This window comes from Diorhabda carinulata, chromosome 2, assembly GCF_026250575.1.
Source record: "Diorhabda carinulata isolate Delta chromosome 2, icDioCari1.1, whole genome shotgun sequence".
NCBI classification, from domain to species: Eukaryota; Metazoa; Arthropoda; class Insecta; order Coleoptera; family Chrysomelidae; genus Diorhabda; species Diorhabda carinulata.
The window spans coordinates 31,844,127-31,850,126 of NC_079461.1; the positions used below are offsets into that span (position 1 = coordinate 31,844,127).

Consider the following 6,000-nt stretch of genomic DNA (forward strand, 5'->3'; position numbering starts at 1 on the left):
ATGGTGGTAAAATATTTGGAGCTGGTGCTATGCTTATCATCACTAGTAACTTTCAGTTAGGAATACCATTGAAAAAATGAGGAAATTAGTCAATTTCCTAAAATAGAAAATTCAATAACATAAAGAAGAATTTAAAGATACCTTTTGGCTTCCCAATATTCGGAAATTGAGGAAAACAGAGGTATGATTAAAAAACTTACTGTCACGAAGCTTGTGGTATGGGAAAATTCATTCACAAATAGTTTCTGAAGTAGGAAGGATATGAAAGAGTAACAGTTGTGGGTATTTTCCAGAGCTGGAAAACTTCCCTGCACTTGAATACTGGAATTTCTAACAAATATTTGAATTTGAATAAAAGAATGCTACATTTCACTGCTTATATCACAGAATACTACCGTTTCAGAGGAAATCAAAGAGTTGCTTAAAATGACGAATACAGGATCTAATTAACAATAACTTTATAGCTGGAAGGTCCATTAACGAGAACAGCTTCGATAGAGGACAGAGATGACATGGTAACGTTTGTTTCTAAATATAATATCAATCTAAATATAATCCTACAGCCATTACCAACATTTAGAAAGTATCTTCTACGCAAATTGAATATTTTTTCCAAACTAGTACGACTATATGTGCTATAAGTTCATTTGACTTTAAATTAGGACAGTACATTCAACATTATTAGCCGTAAAAGTCCTAAATCAAATTTTATTGAAACAGAACACATATACCGCAACTCCTTCCAAACTATATTGGGCTATAAATTTTCAGCGATACCTACAGGTATAGATTCGTGTATATGCTCTCGAAAAGGATCTTCCTCATTCCCGATATTCACATTTGGTTATACGACGACGGTTAGACATTCAATTGTTTCACAATTCTATAAGACGAATTTCTGGTAATTCAAGACATCTTTCGACGTATATATTTCACGGTTTCCATTTGGATGATTTATTGAAACATATTTCAATGCTTTTGTGAATTATGGGATCACTTAGAATATTGATACATTATTGTGATTGGTCAATTGTAGAAAAAGGTATTCCCGCTTCTTTTCAATATTAACACGGCACTTCAACTTCCGAAATAATTTAGACACCCTATATTTTTTAAATAATTTATAATTATTTTCCTTTACAGTATTTATAGAGAGAATTCTTATTTAATTATTTTGTTTTATCATCTTTTTAATATAAGGTCAAAACCCGTAATTGTAAGTCATTGACTTGAACATATTTTCCTTGTATATTTATCAATTCTAGTTCTACTATTTATTTTCATCTCGAGTCGTAGCTCAGAGAATATTGATAGAAACTAATTTCCACTTGTCATTGAGAATGAATGACTTCTATAAAATATTTTGTTTTGTTTTTCTTTGGCATCAAAATCAGCGAATATATAAAAACTATAATGAGTTCATAATATACCAGAAAAAAATAAGTTCAGAATATAAGTTGAAACAAAAAATAATTTCTGAGCAGTTTAGGAGCAGCGATGTAACATGGAATAATTCAAACGTGGGCGAAGTCCCATCAACTAGGACCTTTTTATTTCGTTCCTAAATCGCGGTTTTTGAATATAGTTCAAAAGATTTTATTGAGGTACGTCAAACTAAAACGCTTTCAAATTCGTGTCGTTCTTTTTTAAGCGTAGAAATAATAAAATTAATTGGAAATACATGTATGGTAAAGTCTGGGTTGGTTTCGCATTCAGCAGGATCTCTCAAAGTCTTCTAAATTGCATGTATCTGGATAAGAGCCCACATCAGCCACACCTAGCTACGCTATATTATACTTAAAGTTTGATGATTTTTTTCATAATGATAAATCCAGAAAGAAACTTCATATTAACATAAAATAGTTAGGTTAGGTGGCTACGGATAATCTCGACATTATCTTTTCTGCTTTCTCTTCATTGATCCTTGGTCAAGTCGCTCTGGATATCGTGCAATCACTTCTGTTAGACCATATATCTCGATATTTGACTTTGATTCTCATGTCCTTCCTCACCTACAATAACAATTTATACTCCCACTTTTGACATTTGACGTTATCGTTGATGTTCTATGTCAAAATTGTCATTTTCAAGTATATTTTTAATTCTAAGGACTTACAGACAAATTGATTGACACTTATTCCTTATTCTTACTTCAAGTTGTTGGTTTGCTGTTAGAAACCTTCAAAGAATTTGAGATCCTGCGATCTCGGTAGCCTTTCCTACCTATTCATCTACCTGATTATGAAGATACGTTCAAATCTTGTGGAAAGGGGTTAAAATCAGAATTAGTATAGACAAAGCTAGCAAACAAATTAGACACCTGCGATTTTAATAATTTTTTTTTTTGATAACACCAATTTGTATTTAGTTGAATAGTACAGGGTATTTCCTGATTCTCGACCTTTTTCTTTATACGTAAATTTGGTTACGTTATAAAGGTCGTGGTGTCCAACTCGATATTTATATTGCTAGTTTCAGGTTTTGAACTATAAGGATGTATTCTGAATATATATTGTCGATCAATTAATTTCTATAATATAGAACAGCAACAAATGTTATAAAATCCCGTTAAAAACTATATAAATAACATATTTATTTATCATTCTCATATGTCTGAACTTCATTTAGAAATTCAACTGAGACACTCATAATTAAGGAAGTAAAAAATAAGTAATAATAAGAACTATCTCAAACTTTAGCCGCGGATCCCTATAATTAGATGGAACATCAATGTCCATAACTGTACCGAGTGTGGCAGATTAGTATTCAAAGTGTAATTTACCGTAGAGACAAGCCGTAAACAATTTTATTACTAAAGTAACCGAAAGAAGACTGTTGAAAATATTTTCTAATTTACGAGAAATTTTACAGTCCCTGGAGTTTTCTATCGCGTATCTATGCGAAAAATAGTTGTATATAACAAATTTTTTTGATCTGGCTCACTCAGTATGTTTATGAATATTTATTTTTACATTGTTATTTACATTTTGAGTTAAGTTTTTAATTATTGTTGAATAATTCTCATTTTATGAGTTTAGTTAATTATTTATGATTGTTGAAGGAATATTTGTAAGTAGCATGCTTATTTCCATCAACAAAATTTGTAAATGTTTTCATTTGTTAATAAAAAGCGTTAAGATATGAAAGACTTTTGCTAAAATTGGTTCATTACCGTTCTTTCTAGTTTTATTTATTTTGCTATGACAAAATTAACAATTATACGAATTAAATGCGTATATTTGATAAAAGTTTTAAATAGTTTTATTATGTAAGAAATACACTGAAGATATAAGACTCACCCACCTGCAATTTTGAGTAGATATGTTCCTGGGCATCAATCACAAACCCGATATGACTATAAAAGTGAAAATGTCGATTGTTAGTAGTTTCTCCCGACGGTGCGCAACCCTCACTGCAGCCTGGATTCTGGATTCTGGATATTATCTCGTCGTTGGCGTCGGCGCTCTTTTCCAGATGGGTGGCAGGCGTCCTAAGAGATAGCCTAGAAGCATTCGAGTGGACATGAAATTAACGCAGTGTTTATCTTGGTCTTTACGTACGGACGTAATTGCCTTTCGTGACTATACGGCAGCAGATGCTGTATAAAGGTCAGTGTTTCCTTAAGGAGCTTGTACCACGGAGGAAAGTCGAGTAAAGGTTGCTACGGTTTACATGACTGTTGCTTTTCAATTATAAGTTTCTGTTCACATATTACTTCACCCTTAAATCGTAAAACTTTACGGGAAACTACAGTCATGTAATTAAATTCGATAATAGATCTTGAAGGAGACAAATGGGGACAAAATTGTTCGCTATTATTTAACGTAGATTCAATGAAGAATAGAAAATTATTTTATTTACGTCCAAGCAATCACCAGCTACTTCAACACACTTTTGTATGCGAATCTTCTATAACTTATAAGTTTGAAAACAGTATTCAATCAATAATGAATTTTTTTGACTACCTTATCCTCCGTCATGAAACGTGGACGATGTTTCTTTAGGTTACATAATAACCGGAAATCATAATCGGCCAAATCAGGCGAATAAGGTGGAAGCGAGTATTCACTGCTTCAAGAACTGCAGGTAAACATTTTGTGGCGTACCAGTTTATATAATTAGATTGGTCTACAAGTTTAATTGCTTGCAACGGTCTTGTACTGCGAAAGAAAATTTATCATTACTTCACAGACCTTTATTGTTCTCCATTGTTGGTCTTGGTGAACCTTCAGCTCTCCTGGTTCCTAGGTTCGTAAGCTGGTTTCTGGAAGCTGGATGGTTTAACATGAATATTAAATAATTATTAACATTAAGTTTTGTTTCTATTGGAAAAAGGTGTCAAAACAGATCTTAAAATGTCAAAATTCTATAACCTGGAAACATAAGTTCAGAATTTTCAATGGAAAATAAATGACTATTCTCACCGTACTAAATCTCATGAATCAAAGTCGAGCCTTGAGCAATTAGTAATGGTTTTTTGATTTTACAAGAAAATATTAGAAAGTTTACGAAATGATGTGCGAATGAGAAGGCTTTAGGTGCCAAATTTGGACTGTCGTAACACATCCTGCGTTGCTTTAGTTCTGGTATCCTCATGCCAGAAAATTAACCCTTTATTTCGTAGGATTGCTTCAATAAACCCCATCAAAGAGGAATAATAACAAACTGTTTTGATGGTATAACACCACTATTCAGATAATCGATGAGAATAACATCACATTAATCCCAAAATATGGTTGACCTAATTGTATTGGTTCAATGTGTAACCTCAAATTTCTTTGTTGATGATCCAGAGTATTTTTACTCCAAATTTACTTTTTTGCTTTTGGGGGAATGAAATGATGAAGCCGTTTTCTCGCCGTTGATGTCATATTCTGCACATTACCACAGTTCAGTCCATTAACGCACATTTATTTTCCATAGATCATTTTCCTTGTGCAGTATGTTTACCAGATTTCAAAGAATGACATAATTTCGTCCCATGTTATCTACTATTGTTTCTTCACTATAAACTTCAACGATTTTATTGTTAATATCAGCTCTATTGCTCTTATTTACACACCGTACCAATTTTCTAAAAGTTTTTCCATTACAATTCTTTTGTCTTGGTGAAAGAAAACATAGTTTTCAAATGATTGGTTTTTAAACCAAAACTGAGCTCCTGAGCTCATTATAGATGATATATGATGTATTATCCAATAGCGAGTGAAAAAAAAAACAGTGGGAATCGTTTTGATGCTTGGAAAGACCATTCATGCCACCTCTGCATATTCGTGATCTTTTCTGACAGAACCAATTTATAAATATCCTTTTTTATAGCATGATTTTGGAGGAAAGGAGTAAGAAAGAGGCGATAAACGCGTCGCGACGGCTATTACACACATCTGACAATGCGAGAATCTACAAAGAAAACCCGAAAAATAAAAAGTTGAAAGCTCTTAACCTTCTCGCGGAGATTGTGCTTCATAAGTTTCAGTTTTTCTTAAAAGTTTCTAAGCGTTAAATAAAAGTAGAGTTTTGAAGTAAATACTGTAAAGAGTTATTCTATTATAATCTTTTCTTTTAGTTATGACTGGTTTCAGAAAGGAAATTTGTTTAATGTGGTTTACTGCCTCATTAAATCGAATCTAGTTCACAGAAATATCCTCCGTAGATTTGATAAGTTTACGATGTTCGAAAGTATGCAGTTTAATTAGAAATGTGTGATTGTGTATTTTCAATAAATAATTACAATTTATGACAATTTTCTTCACAATGTCTTTTTATGGTGAACGGTTTTCTTGGCATGTACGATCTAAAAATCTACATATCTCCTAAACAATAAATTTTATCGAGTTAAACAACGAGTACCTTTTTGTTGAAGAATCGATTGAAAATTGCATTTTTGCTATCTTTAGATTGTACAGGTTGTCCCTGTAAAAGTTACGGAATCTTAACTTTTGGGCATGAGCTGCCCCTGGCCTTCAGATGGTAATGTATAATTATTTATGCTGTACACAT

General features: G+C 32.3%; 1 protein-coding gene across 3 annotated transcripts in view; it reads right to left on the minus strand.

The window, feature by feature from the left end:
- Positions 1 to 3,416, minus strand: part of LOC130903719 (glutamate receptor ionotropic, kainate 2) — a 113,354-nt gene extending 109,938 nt beyond the window's left edge. For all 3 annotated transcript variants that reach the window (XM_057815957.1, XM_057815958.1, XM_057815959.1), the window contains exon 1: positions 3,304 to 3,416. The gene's annotated coding sequence lies outside the window, so the exon portion shown is untranslated. The remainder of the gene's footprint in view (positions 1 to 3,303) is intronic.
- Between the last annotated feature and the right edge of the window lie 2,584 nt (positions 3,417 to 6,000).